This window comes from Dasypus novemcinctus, chromosome 4 (assembly GCF_030445035.2).
Source record: "Dasypus novemcinctus isolate mDasNov1 chromosome 4, mDasNov1.1.hap2, whole genome shotgun sequence".
In the NCBI taxonomy this organism is placed as follows: Eukaryota; Metazoa; Chordata; class Mammalia; order Cingulata; family Dasypodidae; genus Dasypus; species Dasypus novemcinctus.
In genome coordinates, this window is record NC_080676.1 from 104341106 (window position 1) to 104360638 (window position 19533).

A 19533-nucleotide genomic window follows, 5' to 3' on the forward strand; every position below is an offset into this window, starting at 1 on the left:
GACTTAAGCAGGTTGAAAATGAAATGTGGAGGCGTTTTCGGGACTTGGAGTTGTCCTGGGTGGTGCTTCATGGACAATTATGGGACATTGTAGATCCCCCCAGGGCCCACTGCATGGAATGTGGGAGAGTATGGGCTATGATGTGGATCATTGACCATGAGGTGCAGCGATGCCCAGAAATGTACTTACCAAATGCAATGGATGTGTCATGATGATGGGAGAGAGTGTTGCTGTGGGGGGAGTGGGGGGTGGGGGCAGTGGGGTTGAATGGGACTTCATATTTTTTTAATGTAATATTTTTAAAAAAATGAATTAAAAAAAAAGGAAAGGACTGGAAAAAATAAATCATATAAATCATAAATAAAAGACAGCTGGGGTAACTATGTCAATATCAGGTTTTTAAAAACTGCTACAAAGGACAAAAGAGGTCATTACATACTGATAAAAAGGTCAATTCAACAAAGAGGCATAATGATTTTAAATATATATGCACATAACAGCAGAGTATCAAAATATATGATACAAATATTGAAATATGGAAGAGAGGGCCCACAGAATGGAGGAATAGAGTGGACTTACTGATATTCTATTCATGAACTATTGTGATTAGTAATGGAAGTAAATGTAGCATTGATGTGGAGAAAGTGGCCACGGTAGCTGCTGAGGGTAGGGAGTCGGAAGAAGAGATGTGAAATGGGGGCATTTTCAGGACTTGGAGGTGTCCTGGGTGGTACTGCAGGGACAGTTACTGGACATTGTATGTCCTCCCATGACCCACTGGGTGGACTGGGGGAGAGTATAAACTATAATGTGGACCATTGACCATGTGGAGCAGCAGTGCTCAGAGATGTACTCACCAAGTGCAATGAATGTCCCATGATGATGGAAGAGGTTGTTGTTATGGGAGGAGTGGGGTGAGGGGGGTGGAGAGTGTATGGGGACCTCACATATTTTGAATGTAACATTAAAAAAATAAATAAAGACAAAAAATTTAAAAAATAAAAATAAATATGCAACTTAAAAAAGAATTAGACATTTCTACATTTATAGTAGTAGATTTTACTACATCACTTTCAATAATGGATAGAACATCTAGACAGAAGATCCATAAGGAAATAGAAGACTTGAATGATACTCTAAACTACTGGACCAGTAGATATATATAGAACATTCAATAACAGTAGCAGAATGTGATTTTTTTCTAGTGCACATTGATAATTCTCCATGATAGACCATATGTTAGGTCACAAAAATGCTCTCAATAAATTCAAAGATATTGAACTCATACAATGTACCTTCTCCAACAACAATGGAATGAAACTAGAAATCAATAACAGAGAAAGAACTAGAAAATTCACAACTATATAGAAATCAGCAGTATACTCTTAAACAATGAAGGGGTTAAAGAAGAAATCACAGGGGAAATCAGGATATATCTTGAGGCAAATGAAAATCGACACCCTAATACCTGTACCAGGTAAAGAAACCACAAGAAAATAAAATTATAGACCAATAACTCTTATGAATATAGGTGCAAAAATTTTCAACAAGATACTAGCAAACCCGATCAAACAGCACTTGAAAATTACAAATCATGAAAAAGTGAGATTTATCCCAGATGTACAAGGATAGTTCAACATAAAAAAAATCAATTATCATTCACTACATTAACAGAATAAAGAGAAAAGACCCTGTACTCATCTCACTTGATGTGGGAAAGACATTTGACAAAATCCAGCACTGCTTCTTGATAAAACACTTAGAAAACTAGGAATAATAAGAAACTTCCTCAATGTGATAAAGGATATATATGAGAAATCTATGGTGAACATCCTAGCTAATGGAGAAAGACTGTAAGCTTTCCTTCTAAAATCAGGGAAAAGACAAGGATACCCAGTGTCACAGCTATTATTCAACAGTTTACTAGAAAGCCTAGCAAGAACAGTTAGGCAAGAAAAAAAAAGGCATTCAAACTGTAAAGAAAGAAGTAAAACTTACCTTATTTGCAGTTGATAAGACCCAACTTACAGAAAATTATGAAAAATTCACAGCAAAGTTCCTAGCTAATTGAATTCAACAGTAATGGGGTAAAAAATTAACAGCCCAAAATCAGTCTGTTTCCATACACTAGTAATGAACAATATGAAAAAGAAATCAAGAGAAAGAAGGCCATTTACAAAAACAACGAAAATAATCAAATGTATAGAAATTAATCTAATCAAGGATATAAAAGATTTGTACAAAGAAAACTACAAACACTGTTAAAAGCAATCAAAGAATACCTAAATGAAAGGAAAGAAATTCTATGTTCATGGATTGGAAGACTAAATATTGGTAAGATGTCAATTCTACTCAAAACAATATACAGATTCAATACAATCCCAATTAAAATTTCAACAGTTTTCTTTCAAATTTGGAAAAGCCAATCACCAAATTTATATGGAAGGGTAAGGGATCTCACAATAGTCAAAACCATCTTGAAGAAGAATAAAGTTAGAGGACACATTTCAGCCTACATATTCGATCAAGTGTTAAAAAACTGCTTTTTGACCTTGAATAAAAGGGAGAAATGGCAATGACAAATTAATTTATATGACTAAGAGTCTTCCAAAAAGAGTTGGGAGGTCATCACAGGGGTCACGCTTACACACACTTCAACAGGACCCCAGAGAGAACCAAAGTAGATACAACCCTAGGTGCTGGTTCAACCCTAGGTGCTGGTTCTCCTGGTTCTCCTGACCAAAGTAGATACAATCCTAGAGGCTGAGATCCACAGGGTTTATGGTCATGGCAGATGGATTTGGAGTTCTGTGTCATGTCAGAGGGCCCTACTTTGGAATTTGTGCTCCTGAGTATGATGGAGCTGAACTCAGACGTGACCTTGCTACACAAGCCTCTTCTATCACTTTTACTGAACCTGTGCTTGGCACTAGTGATAATGTATACTCAGGGGACTTGAATCTCTGGACTGCCCATGTGCCAGCTGAGCCCAAAGACTCAACAGATTTGCAACTCCTACTCTCTGGTTCATTGGACTTACCCAGGTCAGTTAACAGGGAGGTGAAAATGGTCAACCACCACACCAAGGAATCAAGAGTACCGACAACTGCAAGCAGAAGAGTTGCATCCATCATCCATGTGAAATCTAAGCCCCCTCTTGTTCTAGAGGTGGAGTAGACATCACCATCCCAGGGTCCACAGAATGGAGGAATAAAATATGGATTAGAGTGGACTTACTGATATTGCACTATAAAACTATTGTGGCTACTAATAAAAGAAATTGTAGCATTGAGGTGGAGAAAGTGGCCACAGTAGTTGCTGAGGGCAGGGGAGGGAATAAGAGATGTGATGTGGGGCATTTTTGGAACTTTGAGTTGTCCTAAATGATATTGCAGGGTCAGATGCTGGACTTTATATATCCTGCCACAACCCACTGAATGTACCGGGGGAGAGTGCGAACTACAGGGTAAACTATTATCTGTGTGGTGCAGCAGTGCTCCAAAATGTGTTCACCGAGTGCGATGAATATGCCACGATGATGGAGGAGGTTGTTGGTGTGGGAGGAGTGGAGTGGGGGGATGGGGGGTATATGGGAACCTCTTATATTTTTTAATGTAATTTTTTGTGATGTATATATCTTTAAAAAATACCATTTACAAAAATGATGGGTTGGGGGAGTGGGGTATATGGGAACCTCCTGCGTTTTTTGTTTTTTAATGTTTTTTTAAATGTAACATTCTTTGTGCTCTATTAACTTTAATTTTTTAAAAAAGGGTAAAAAAAACTGCATCGCATTGGCATAAGGACAGACATAAAGAAAAATGGAATCAAATTGAGGTTTGGAAATCAACTCTCACATTTACAGTCAACATAATTTGACAAGGATGTCACATTCAATTGGGAAAGAACAGTCTCTTTAATAAATGATGCTGGTAAAACTGTATGTCCATATACAAAAGAATGAAGGTGGGCCCTAACTCCACCCCCATACACAAAAATCAACTAAAAATGAATCAAATTCCTAAATATAATAGCCAGAACTATCAAAATCTCAGAGGAAACCAGAGAAAAGCACCTTTAGGACCTTGTGTTATATGATGGCTTCTTAAACTTTACAACCAAAACATAAGCAACAACAACAAAAAAAAACCAGATAAATGAAATTTCATCAAAATTTAAAACTTTGTGCATCAAAGTATTATATCATGAATGTAAAACAACATCATACACAATGGGAGAAAATATTTGGAAACTACATTTATGATAAGTGTTGACTATTCAGAATATATAAAGTTATGCTACAACTCAACAGAAAAAGACAATCCAATTTACAAATAGGCTAAAGACCTCAATAGACATTTCTCCAAAGAAGATAAACCAATTACAAAATAGCACATGAAAGGATGTTCAACATCATTAGCTAATTAGGGAAATGCAAAACAAAAACCACAATGAAGCACTGTTTCAAAGCCACTAGAATGGCTACTATTGGAAAAAAACAGAAAATTACAAGTGTTGGAGAGTATGTGGAGAAATAAGATCACTCATTCAGTGTCATTTGGAATGTAAAATGGTGCAGTCCACTTTGGAAGACAGTTTGGCAGTACCTCAAAATGTTAAATATAGAATATAGAATTACCATATAATCCAGCAATCCCAGTTCTAGGCATATACCCAAAAGAATTTAAAGCAGAGACTCGAAAATATGTTTGCACACTGATACTCATAGTTGTATTATTAACTAATGCCAAAAGATGGAAGCGACCCAAGTGTCCATCACCTGATGAATTGATAAACGTAATTTGGTACATACACACAATGAAATATTATTCAGCCATAAAAAGGAATGAATTTCTGATGGCTGCCACAGCATGGATGAACCTTGAAGACAGCATGTTGAATGAAATAAGTCAGACACAAAAGGACAACTATTGTATGAGCTCACTACTATGAAGCAGTTATAATAAACAAATTAATAGAGACAGAAAGCAGAATACAGGTTACAAAGGGGCCACAGTAGGAGAAGGGAACAGGGAGTTAAAGTTTAAATTGTTCAGAGATTCTATGTGGGTTGATGGGAATGCTTTCTAAATGATGGTGTTGGTAGTGCAACATCATAACATAACCGTTTGAATGTGTCTAAAAAAAGTAGAACTTTTGGGTTGTATATATATTACTTGAATAAAAATTAAAAGCAAACCCATAGGACTATATACCACAAACAGTGAACCCTAAGGAGAATCATGATCTGAAGTTAATGGTACCATTGTAAAATGATCTTTCATCGATTGCAGCAAATAAACCTCACTCTTGCAAGATGTTAATAATAGGCTGTATATGGGGACTCTGTATTTTATACGTGATTCTTCTATAAACCTACAACTTCTCAAATTAAAACATAAGCTTTTTGGTTAATGAACCCAGCTTATCTCTAGAATGAAATCTAAACCTTTCAAGACAGATGACTGACAACTTCTCTTTCAAATACTTTCATTAAAGATATAAAAATATTCCTATTTAACCCTCTTAAAAGCCTATTATGAAGGCAGTTATTCTTTTAGTTACCTTCATCTTATTCCAAGGGCCTTACCCAGGAAGTAATGAAGCTCAGATGGTTTTCAGACGGGTAGACAAAATTGGTGGTGTCACAGAACTAGGACACTATATGTTCTCCCACTTAACACTGGCAAGGAGGTTACATCAATGGTAGTAATGAAGGTGACGTCTTAAGCATCTATCTGTTCTCTATGCTTCAGCTTTTGGTTTACCATCATCTGTCAGTATGCTTATCCTATATTTAACCATTATCTCTTTGAATTTTCCCAGAGATATGCATCACTACAACAGACTGCCCTGGGTCCAGGATCAGCCTCAACGCTGCCATCCCCAGCCACTGTTTGAGAATAGTTAGTTCTATTCCACATACTCCAGTTCGTTCTCATTCCATCCTCAGTACAAGTAGAGAGCATCTATTAAATAATTTTTAAGTCTATTTTGTTTTCCTCTTCAACCCACAAATAATCCTTTTTTATCATTCTTTTTGTTTCCAAACTTTTAAATTTCTGAAGGTAAAATAACTAAAGCTGTCTTAAGGTAAAGAAAAATTAATATTCTTATTGGAGGCCAAAAATTATATCTTGTTAATAATATTTCACAGGCAAATCATCCACCCAAACCACAGGCAAGTCTTTCCCATAAGTTTTATCTCATTACATTTGGATTTATACAAAGTAGAATAAATAAGGTTAAACAGTCCAGAAATGTTAAATGAGACAGTAAGAAAGTAAAACATCTCAGTTTAGGACAATTATCCAAATTCAAACACTGCCCTTACTTTAGTATTTTAGTGTTATATTGTATTGCTGACAACCATATAATGCTAAATATATTTTGTTAGTCTTTAGTTGTGAGGTAATATCGGAGGAAAGTTCCATAAAAATTAGATGAATTATGCATATGTAGCTAACTTCAGCTGTGCCTTCAACACAACTTAACAGCTCATTTTATTTTTAAATTACTGCCCTATTTAATTACCTACATATAACAACTGTACACATGTTTTACATATGCTCAGAGACCTACATAGTCCTCACCTCTTATACTCACAGTAAATTACAAATCATTTACTATACTGTGTGGTCCAAGGCTATTTAATTATAAATACTATTAACTATAACCTTAATAGTATCTCCTCAAATTTCCTTTTTACCATTAATTGTAGTCTTTGATGTTGTTCACAATTATTCTCCTTCTACTCACCCGGTAGGAGTGTACTTTCCCACCCATTTAAAAGTGAGGCATGGTTGTGTGACTTCCTTTGGTCCATGAGATGTGAGTGGTTTGCTTTCAAATGGAAGCCTTAAGAGCCAGTGGATGATTGGACACATTCCCTTTCCCTCAGCCAGAGATCTGGGCAGTGCTCCAGGTGTGGCTGTTCTGTCAAGCTGAGTCAGAGAAGGAGGTAAATGAGACAGAGGTGGAACATAGCTCCCAGCCTACCATGATGGATACAAAGCATGAGCAAAAAATAAACCTTTGTGGTACTGATCCACTAAGATTTTGGGGTTGCTTGTTACCTTAAAAACCTAGTCTAGGACTGACAGTGCAAATGGCAGGGTAGGGAAACTCCAAAAAAAAGTAATCAGTAAAAGGGTAAGGACTGTCAAAATCAACCCTATCAGAACTCTGGAAACCAATTAACCAAGGGTTCATAACAATCAGATAAATGCTTAACCAAGAAAAACAAAACAACCTCAATCTTGGTAAGAGAGCTGTGGGACCTTTGTACTCAACCTGTTCCCATACCCTCATCTCCAACTTGGTGGAAGTCTTGAAAACAACACGCTGCATTCTCAGCATAAGCTCCCATTACTGAAGGGAGAATAAACCTTATTCTAAGAGAACTGAGGTTAGTTGTTTTGACCTGCCTGATGGCTCCCTGAAGGACCAGGGCAAAGGATTTGGCTTTATTTTGTTTGACTTCAAACTCTCCTGGGCTGATGTGGTTACTTGGGGCGGATGGGAGGAGTCTTTTGAAAATTCATTAGTAGCTGTTGCCTGAGGCAAGAAATAACAGTTGGGGCAACTAATAAACAAACTGAAAAACTAGGGAGAAAACCCTGGGGAATGAGACTTTTAGGTAAGAAAGAAATTAAAGAAGACCCAAACGAATGGAAAGGCATCCCATGTTTATGGATTGGAACACTTAATATTGTTAAGATGGCAATACTACCCAAGTTAATCTACAGATTTAACACAATCCCTGTCAAAATTCCAGTTCCTTTTGTGCAGAAGTGGGGAAGCTGATCCTAAAATGTATATAAAATTGCAAGGGATACTGACAAGACAAGATAGTCTTGAAAAATAAGAAAAAGATTGAGAGGTGATGAGTTTAGTTTGTTTTTTTGTTTTCATTTATCATTATCATTATTATTATTGGAATAATGAAAATGCTCTAAAATGATTGAAATGATGAATGTACAACTATATGATTATACTGAATACCATTGATTGCACACTTTCATTGATTTTTGCTTTATTAATACATATCAATAAAATTGATTGTTAAAAAATCTTGCTATAAAGCTACAGTAATAATAACAGTTTGGTCTTAGCATAAGGATAGACATATAGATTAGAATTGAGACTACAGAAATAAACCACACTTCTGTAGTCAATTTATTTTCAACAAGGAAGCTAAGATCATTCAATGAGTAAACAATTGTCTCTTTAACAAATGGTGCTGGGAAAACTGAATATCCACATGCTGAAGAATGAACTTGTACCCTTACCTAGCACCATATACGAAAACTAACTCATAATGGATCCATGACTTAAATGTAAGAGCTAAAACTATAAAACTTTTTAGAAGAAAACATTAGGGTAAAACTTTGCGTCCTTGGGTTTGGCAGTAGATTCTTAGAAATGGCACCAAAAGCACAAGCAACAAAAGAAAAAATAGATTAATTAGACTTTACCAAAATTAAAAACTTTTTTGTATCAAAGGAAAATTTGTTAAAGAAAACACTACACCAGCAATGTGAAACAGGCAAGGAAAATTTGTTCACATCCACAATGGTAGTCGAGAGAAAATAGAATTCATCTAAGTCAGAACAAAGGACAGGAAGTTTTTTAAGGGCTGGAGTGGGTTAGTAGAAAAGTCCTGGATGATGGGAACATGTGTTGATCACTTGGATGATTAAGTGGTTAGTGAAGTTGCATTGAGGACCACTTGGTTTAGAATATTTTCCTTTGTGGTAATTAGGCCAACTGGAATCTGCAAGGGAGGAAGAAGGAGATAAGAAACTACCTAATTAGTAGCCTCTCAGGCACCTAGATAGTATAAGGGCTAGGGTGAAAGGGCAATCAGGGTCCTAGACTCAGGGAGAAGCCTGTGTAAAAGTTAGTCAAGCTAGAGGTATGTTACGGATGTCTTGGTCACTATCAAGAAAATTAAAAGACAATGGTATGAAAAGATTTGCAAATCATATATCTGATGAAGTACTAGTATCCTGAATATATAAAGAATTCTTACATCTCAACAACAGAAAGACAAACAACACGATTAAAAAAAAAGTCAAAGAACTTGAAAAAAAAAATTCTCCAAAGAAATTTAAATGATCCATAAGCACTTGAAAAGATGCTCAACATCATTGATTATTACATAAATGCAAATCAAAACCATGATGAGATACCATTTAACACCTACTAAGATGGCTATACTTCTGAAAAAGCAAAAATAACAAATGTTGGCAAGGATGTGGAGAAATTGAAGCCCCTATCGTTTGCTGGTAGGAATGTAAAAGGTACGATCACTTGGGAAACATTCTGGCAGTTCCTTAAAAGGTTACACCCAGGAATTCCACTTAGGTATATATCCAAAAGAATTGAAACAGGTGTTACCACAAAAACACGAATGTTCATAGCAGTATTATTCATTTTAATCAAAAGTGGAAACAACCCAAATGCCCATCAACTGATAAATGTATAAGCAAAATACGGTGTATTGTAGGTGTGTGTGTACAATGAAATGTTATTCAGCCATAAAATGAAATGAAGCTCTGATACATGTTACATGGACGAACCTTGAAGACATCATGTTGAATGAAATGAGCCAGACACAATAGGACAGATACTGAATGATTTCATTTATACGAAACAGAAAAATTCATAGATACATAATGTATATTTGTGGTTACCTGAGGTTGGGGAGAAGATGGAGTGCATAGTGATTGCTAATGAGTGAATAAACAAAATCTGGTATATACATACAATGCAGTATCATTCAAGCATAAAAAAGAATGAAATACTGATAACATGCTACAACATGGATGAACCTTGAAAACATTATGCTAAGTGAAAGAAGCCAGACACAAAGGCTGCACATTAAATGATACCATTTATCTGAAATTTCCAGAATAGACAAATCCATAGAGGTGGAATCTAGATTAATGTTTGCCAAAGGCTGCGGGAAAGGGAACTTGGGGAGGACTGTTAATGGGTTCAGGGTTTTTTTTCTGGGGTGATAAAAATATTCTGGAATTAAAGATACTTAAGTCTTGGGGCTGTCCTTGTACCATCAGGGTCCTGAATCTCAACAGAGTTGCAACACCTACTCTCCAGTTCATCAGACTCACCCAGGACAACTAACAAGGAGGTAATGATGGACAAATAACATACCATGAAACCAAGAATGTATACAACTGCAAGCAAGAGAGTCCCATCCATCAGCCTTATAGGATTGAAGCCCCCTCAATTAAATGTGGAGTGGGCATCATCATGACAAAGTCCTCAGGATGGGGAATGAACTATAGACTAAAGTAGATTTACTAGTACTCTTTTATAGACTTAATGTGATTCTAGCAATGGAAAAAATATTACTGATGTGGAGGCAGTGGCCACTGGGGTTCTGAGGGTAGGAAGAGGGAAAATCAGGTGTAATGAGGAGGCATTTTCGGGACTGGGGAATCATTCTGAATGACATTACGACAGATACAGGCTATTATATATCCTGCCATAACCTACAAAGTTGAATAGGAGAGAGTGTATTCTACAGTGTAAATTCTAATCCAAGCTTAGTGGCAATGCTCCAAAATGTGTTTACCAATTGCAGTGAATGTACCAAACTAGTGAAAGATGTTGCCATGTGGGATACACCCCATTAGGTTGTGAAATTTTTGTATTTGGTTCTATTAACTCTATATGCCAATACTACCTAGCACAATGCCTAAACCATAATAGTGTTGCATCAATTAATACTTCATTTTCTCCAACTCTCAGGAATAAACAATTGGAATATTAAACCAATATCAGACATTAAAGCAATGAACAATATTAGATGGGTAGAAAGGTAAGTTTAAGTGATTCCTAGTCATTCTTCCTCGAGGTACCCTACGGTTTCCCCGAAAGCATAGTCCTTGCAGATGCAACTGATTTGGTATCTGATTGAGCAACTATGTATTCTGTTCCAACATTGCTCTTTGAAGATAGAATATAGGAATAATGAAACAAGGCAGATGATATTCATGTCTTCCAAACACTTTACGACCACTAGCACAGATGATAATAAAATGTTACTCTAATCAATCTCATTCAGTGATCTAAACTTTATATGGTTCCTGCATTTTAAATATTCTTCAGAATTATTTACTGTTCATTCCTTCAATCAAAATTTTTGGACACCTACTATGTACTGACTTTTCTCCAGGCCCCATCTTAAAAAGCTTATATTCTGTTTGGGAGCAAAATAAATACATTAGATAATTTTGGAAAGTGATTGTTGTTAAGAAGAATGTAAAGTCAGCTGAAGAAAACGAGATGTTTTCTCTCATGCAATTGGGAAAGTTCTGCAGATGTGGCATTAACATTGAAAATAGAAAGCCTAGAAGAATTCAGACATGCAAAGATCTAACTATGTAGCTGTCTTGGCAGAGGGAATAGCAACACTAAAACTTTAAGGCAGAAAAAACTCAGCTTGTCATATACCAGACCAGGAGACCTGATGTCTGGAGCATGGTGGGTGGAGGGGCCATGGCTGGTGAAGAAGCAGAAGAGCTGAGCATGGACAGGGCTGTTTAAGGTCTTGTAGGTTATGGTTTAGCACTGGGCTTTTATTCTCTGGACAAGAGGAAGCCACTGGAAAGATTTTAATGGGTGAGAAATTTGATCTGAATTATCTTTTTAAAATATCACCTTGGCTACTGTGTAAAAGTGGAAAGAATAGACAAGGGAAGGCAGTTAGGAAACTATGGCAAACCAGAAAGAGACAACTGTGGCTCGGACAGAGTTGTGTATGTGTCAGGATTGGGTTATAAAACATCTGAGTATATTTCTGATTTCTCTTCTACCCACTTCCCCTTTCACGTGCTTATCTTTCACTTGGCTAAGAAAATACAAACTATTGTTCTTAGCAAATGCAGTGAGGTTTCTCCTTTAAACAAATGTCCATGAAATCTAAGCACAGGAAAGGGAGTTAAAAGGGAAGGTATAATTTATTAAATTTCCTTTAGATCTGGTGATCTAATTGTGTTAGACACTGGGCACATGGGCTGGGGCTTATTTTCATTGCTGGATTACAACCTCGTAAAGTAAAGGAACACCTATGGATGAGATCACATTTTTATCAACTTCATCTTATTTATAACTTACAATTAGAAGCTATTCTTTAGTTGTGTTTACTGTGCATATTTGTTAAAGTAGAAAAAAATTTAAAATGTAATTTGTTTCAACAGCTCTGTTATTAGGCAGATTCCTAAAATCCACATATTCTAATCTGTGTTAATCTCTAAATACTAGAGTACTTGTCAGAGCCCAATAGTTTTGTCATAAATTTTCTAAAACTCACCATACACCAGAGTATGAGTGGATTGAGAATTTTTCATGAGACATTCATCTTTTTTTTGTCTTTATTTATTTTTTTAATGTTACATTAAAAAAATATGAGGGCCCCATATACCCCCCATCCCCCTCATCCCACTCCTCCCTCCATAACAACAACCTCCTCAATCATCATGAGACATTCATTGCATTTGGTGAATACATCTCTGAGCACTGCTGCACCTCATGGTCAATGGTCCACATCATTGCCCACACTCTCCCACAGTTCACCCAGTGGGCCATGGGAGGACATACAATGTCCAGTAACTGTCCCTGCAGCACCACCCAGGATAACTCCAACACCCGAAGATGCCCCCACATCACATCTCTTCCTCCCACTCCCTACCCCCAGCAGCCACCATGGCCACTTTTTCCACACCAATGCCACATTTTTTTTTATTACTAATCACAATAGTTCATGAATAGAATATCAGTAAGTCCACTCTAATCCATACTCTATTCCTCCATCCTGTGGATCTTAGAATGGTTGTGTCCACTCCACATCTATATCAAGAGGAGGTTTAGATTCCAGATGGGTGCTGGATGCAATTCTCCTGCTTTCAGTTGCAGGCAGTCTTAGTTCCCTGTTGTGGTCCCTGCAAAGGGGTTATACCAACCCACTAAGAGTTATACCAACCCACTAAGGCTAAGAGGCACTGGAAGCTCCTGTGAGGGATGCAGCCAGAAACTGATGAAGCATAAGGCTGAGTGACTGTTTTGCAGCATTGGCACAGGTGGAAACATGGGAAACACACAAAGTAGGATCCCATTAGGTTGTATGCTGAAAAACTTTCCTCATGCATTCCATGGAGAAATATATGGCATAAAGTTCCAGCCAGGAAAGTTTAGAATGCTTTGTGAATTAGAATGGCTGACTTTCAGTGTAGGCTGGCCCCAGGAGGGCACTTTAGACCCCCAGATCATCCAAAAAGTCCATAACATAGTAACCAGAAAACCCAAGCACCCTGAGTAGTTTCCCTACATTGATGCCTGGCAAGACGCTATGAGTCAGTCTGCCCTGGTTAGAGAAGTGTACGACTAAAAAAGCCAGGGTTTGCGTAATACAAAAAACAAGGAGTGCTGTCCCAGAAACCAGGCCAAACAAGCACTGTGCAAAGGGTCCAGAGAAAGTGAGCCCTAAATTCAGTGCTGACTCACCCATTTTAGAAAGGCCAAATGAAAATGACCTCCTGCTGCCCAATGTAATTGCTCCCACTGTGGCAGTGCTGAGAAATGAGGATGAGACAATTTCCCTAAGCAGTGCTCCCGTCATCATCTGCACTGGGAAGTGCAATACCCACACCGTCCCCTCAGCTGCCTTTATCATCATCCACACCAGAGAATGCACCCACATCATCCCCCCCCCCCCCCCCCCCCCCCCCGCAGCTGGCTTTATGGCCATCTGCACCAGAGAAGACATCTACACTGGCCCCAGAGCTGTCTTTGTCACCATCTGCACTTAAAATAAAAAAATGCAGCCCAGCCACCTCTGCAGTCTTTTGTCCCTGGCAGCACAGCACCAACCATCAGTCAGGAAGGAGTCCCTGAGAAATGGCAACTCAGATCAAGGGGAGCCCCGGAGGCAGAGGGAGCAGGGGGAAGGGCAGCCTTACAGTTATCTCTTTGTGATGCCTGGGCCCCAATTTATTATGATGCAGATGGCCAGATTCAGGGAGCTTTTTACTACAATAGACCTCTTTAACTGGAAAAGCCACACTCCACCATTCTTGGAGAAACCTCAAGCCATGATGGACTTTTTCCAGTCCATCACACAAACCCAAAAACTCACTTGGGCTGATTATAAACAACTCCTAATGACTTTACTGAACTTTGAAGAAAGAATGTGAGTCACACAGGGAGCTCTAACCTGGCTTAGAGAGCACCCACCTAAGGGAACCTTGCACAGTGACCAATATGCCCGCTCACAGTTCCCAGTGGGGTCCCAATAACACAACCCGACTCAACTGATTAGGAACGTTCCATAGGGCCTTAGTTGAAGGATTCAGAGCTGGGTGCTGAAAATCAGTAAACATGGCAAAAACCATTCAAATCCTACAGATTCTCAATGAAAGTCAGGCTCAATTCTATTAGAGACTGTGTGAGGCATTCTGTATATACATACCCTTTAACCCAGATGCTCCCAAGAGCCAAACAATGGTCAATGCAGCATTCATTGCCCAGTCACAGGCTGACATCTGAAGAAAGCTACAAAAGTTGGATGGCTTCACTGGTATGAATATTTCTCAGCTCATGGAAATAGCCACTAAGGTTTATGTTAACCACAATATGGAGACCAGAAGAGAAGAAAATCAGAAGATGAAAAAAAAGGCAGATATCCTGGCAGCAGCAATAGTGGAAAGAAGCAATCCTGTGTCAAGGAGAGTAAACTGTGAAACCCCTGGTCCAAGGAGGGGGAGGGGCCCACCCCTGGTGAAATCAGAGCACTACAGTAAGGAGGACGGACAATGGATGTGGCAGTGTTCCAGCCAGGCACTCAACCCCTGCAATACAAGCAGCCAAAATATTAGCCAGGAAAGCTAGCGGAGCATCACAAACCAAACCGTGGATTTGTAAAAATGCAGTAAAGACCCTGCAAATCAGATCATTGGACTTGCAGAAATAGAAGACTCTGATAGAGATTATGAGGACAGACAAGGCTCCTATTCTCTCGGCCCTGTGGAGCCTATGGTCAGAATCCATATTGGGGGCCACAACATACATACAATGGTCAACACTAGGGCCCAACAGTCTGTGATGACCAAGCCAATGGGGCCATTATCAAAAAGACAATCCACTATTGTAGGGCAACTGACAAAAGAACACAGGGGCCCTTCCTCCAAGCCAGGACCTGTAACGTTGGGGGTAAGGAGGTCACTCATGAAGTCCTTTTTCTCCCAGAGTGCCCAGTCCTCCTCCTGGGTTGAGATCAGCTGTCTAAACTACAGGCTTAAATTACCCTTAACACCACTGGGCAAGCCACATTAATACAGGGGCCACCAAAACCTCTGAAAATAGTGCTAGCTCTTCCTCTGTAGGAGGAATGGAGACTGTTTTGCCTCAGCAAATCTGGCCAATCTATAGCCATGCAGCTTCCCTTTGAAGATGTGCTTGAAATATGGTCAGAGGGCAACCCAATGGGAATGGCACATGGCTTTCCTCCAATTATTATTGAAATAAAGCCCACAGCCAGCCCAGTAAGCATAAAGCAATATCCAGTTCCACATGAAGCACAAGAAAAAGTCTGTCTACATATTCAGAGATTGCTGAATGAAGGGATATTAAAGCTGTGCCAGTCTTCATGGAATACACCACTCTTCCCAGTTAAAAAAGCTGATGGGGATTACCACCCAGTCCAGGACTTGCAAGCACTTAATTCGGCAGTAATAGCTCTCCATTCTGCAGTTTCTAATCCATATACTCTCCTCAGCTTGATACTTTCATAGGCAATCAACTTCTCATGCCTACATCTTAAGGATGTCTTCTTTTGCATTCAGGTAGTGCCCAGGAGCCAACTGATTTTCGTCTTTACAATACAAACTCTGGGAAAAGCAACAATTACATGGGTGCGACTCCCTCAGAGATTTAAAAATGCACCCACTATTTTTGGACAAGCCTTGGCCAGAGATCTCAAATCCTTTAAATGGGAAAGACATAATTGTTTTCTCCTTCAATATGTAGATGACCTCATTCTCAGAAGTCCCACCTACCAAGACTGTGCTGATGAAACCCACACCCTTTTAATACATCTACAGCAAAGGGCCTATCTGTCCAAGAAAAAAGCCCAAATATGCCTACCTCAGGTCAAATATCTAGGTTATAAAATAGCACAGGGGTGCCATGAATTGGAACAAGGAAAGAGAGAGAGAGAGAGAGAGAAAGAAAGAAAAAGAAAGAAAGCCATCTGTAGTCTCCCTTGAGCCCAACACTTGCTGGAAGCTGCGAGAATTCCTCAGAGCAGCTAGATTCTGCTGGATCCCAATTTTGGGATCTTCATGTGCCCTTTATATGAAGCCACAAAGGGGGAAGATCATGAATCCCTGCACTGGGAAAGCCCACAGAAGAACACTTTCACTGCTCTTAAACAAGCTGTAATGGAAGCACGGAGCCTCGGGCTTCCAGATCTCAGTATACTATTCTACCTCTATGTTCGTAATTGCCAAAGCATCACAGTACTCACTACAGTACCTCAGTTCCTGGTGAAGACCTGTAGCTTATCTCTCAAAACAACTGTACAGTGTAGTTCAGTGATGGCCCTCATGTCTACAAGCTGTAGCAGCTGCAGCAATCCTAACACTAGAAGTCATAAAATAAAAGTTGGGCAGCCTTTAAGTGTCTGGGTTTTACATGCAGTAATCACAATCTTAGAAGCCAAAGGAACACACTGGCTTACTAACAGCCACATGGTTAAATATCAAACCCTATCAAGTGAAAATCCATCTGTCCAACTAGAACTTGTAAAAACCCTAAATTCTGCCATCCTGCTACCCATGGAGCTGGGAATTCCAACCCATAACTGCCTGGAAACATTACAAGAAGTATATTCCAGCCAAGACCTTCACTACCTCCAAGACCAGCCACTACCAAATCCTGACATTGAATACTTCACGGATGGGAGTAGCTTTATACAGGGCAGTGATTGACAAGTGGGATACACTGTGGTAATATCAAAGACCACAGTAGAAGCCCAGCACCTCCTGGATAACACACCAGCACAAAAAGCCAAACTCATTGCCCTCACCTGAGCCCTACAACTTGTGGCTGAGGCCAAGGCTAACATCCTGTGCATAAATTCAAACTTATTCCTAAATCCAAGTATGCCTAGAAAACCAATTAAGAAGTATAAACTCTATAGGCTTTGGATATTCAGGGAGGATACAAACCAAATGTGTTAAGCTTACCTGAAATGTGGGGGGGTCATGTTAAAAGCTTACCTGGAATATGGAGGATATGTGTTAATTCAAGCTTACCTGGAATGTGAGGGGTTGTGTTAAAAGCTTACCTGGAATATGGGGAATATGTGTTCATTTAAGCTTACCTGGAAGAAATTACCTATATAATACTCAGATAAAACACTTGAAGAAACTAACAAAAAGTCCTTTTGCACATACGCACCATTCAATGCCCTGCTCTTAAATCCTCTGTATAAAAGGGACTCAAAAAATTCTATTTGGGGCTCAGTTTTTATCAGGACAAGTGTCCGCCGAGTCTGGCAAGTTGAAATAAATCTTCTCAGAATTCTCATGTCCTGGCCTTTGATACCATGTACACCTGACTTCTCTCTGCTACAATAATGAGAACCTTTTATATGTTTTCTCATCTTTCTTTATTTTTGGAAATATTTTTATTCCTTGCCTTCTGATCTCCTACTATCAGAATGTTGGGCACTACTACTACTATGCGACATAGCTCTTAACTTTTCTTTTGTATTTGCAATTTCCTTACAATTCTCTGCTTTTTTGCTTAGAGATTTCCCAAAAATCCTCTTCCAATTTACTAATACATTATTTAGTTGTCCATTATTCTATTATTCATCTCAACTACTGTCATCTAAGTTTAACTATATTGTGTTCTTCATAGCTAATATTCCCATGTAGCTCCTATATATGTTTTTTTGTTCTTGTTTTATATCTTCCCTTGGTTTATATCTTCCCTAATGCCTTTTATTATATTTACTATTATTATTTTAAATTATGGACCATCTTTACTCCTGCTTTTGTTGCTTTACATTTTCAAGTTTGTTATTTTCCTTTGTTAGTTGTCCTCTTTAAATGTCCTGGTATTTTGACCTATGAGCTCTTCTTACCTGAGGATATCAGCTACTCTGACTGCTAATATATTTGGGAAGGGTAAGTCATACCCTAGTGTTTGTCAGCTCTGTGAATTCAAGAATAAGAAAGAGGAGTCTTACTCTTTTCTTAAGGTGGAGAAATCCAGGCTCCACAAAACCATATCACATTTGTTATCATTGCACAAAGAAAATTTTTAAGTCAATACATCACATTTAAACCCACAGGGAGAAATAACACTGGTAACAGTAAGTGTCATTAGATGAAAATTCACCAGCCCTGAGGGTTTTAAAAAGGAGAATTGGAGGTGTCCATACCAGAGATTAGTCAGTGTCCATCTGTTTCCCCAGATGCTCACCTCATCAAAGCTTTTTGGTTGCTAGGCCACTGCTGCAGATTTATGCAGAAAGGGAACAAACAATAATTGTCCCAAGGCAACAGCAGGGAAAAGACCAGAGACTAATTTAAACCACTTCTCGATAACACAGTCTCTCATACTTACAACAGCTGTCTTTTACCTCAGGCTACACCTATCCCTCCAACATTGAAAACAGCTCTTACTGTCTCCAGATTATCTCACATTTTAAAACATCATGGAGTCTATATTTCCTTCAACATTTTTTTCAGGGCTGATTTTAAAGAAAGTAACTATGAGCCCATGATAATTACTTATTTGTCAGGGAGAGAAATCTCCCCCAGAGAAGGGAGAAAATGAAAACACTATAAATATCTATGAATAGGGCAATGGTTAAGTTAATTGTAATATATTTATATTATGAAATACTCTGCATCCCTTAAAAATGAGAAAAAAAGAAATGGATTTAAATGGTTAGAGGAAAAGAACCATGGTATGGTGTAATGATTACAAAGAATTTTATAATATATAATATTGTCCCATTTTTGTAAAATCTATATGAATAAGGATTTGTTTATAAGTGGGACCTCATGTGTGGGAGGCTGGTGCTCAGCCACTAAGCCACATCGACTCCCCTCTGTTGGCACTAGGAGCAGAACCTGGGACCTCCCATGTGGGAGGTGGGCACTCAATTGCTTGAGCCACATCCACTCCTGAGAGTTTTGCTTTTTACTTTACATGTATTTAAATAGTTTGAATGCTTTACAAATATTTATTATGTGACAATTGACAAATCCACACAAGTGGAGAGGGTAGATTCTTATAGTCAGACTAGGGAGATAACTTCAAAAGACCCTTATGGGATCCTATTATTCTCCCCCAGTGTTCCACATATTATATGTGTCTATTTCCTGAGATAAACCACATGAATGCAAAAAATTCATTTGCACTCTATCCTCGAAAATTGTCATGTGTCAATAACTACTTTAGTAAATACTGCATCAGCAAACAAATGAA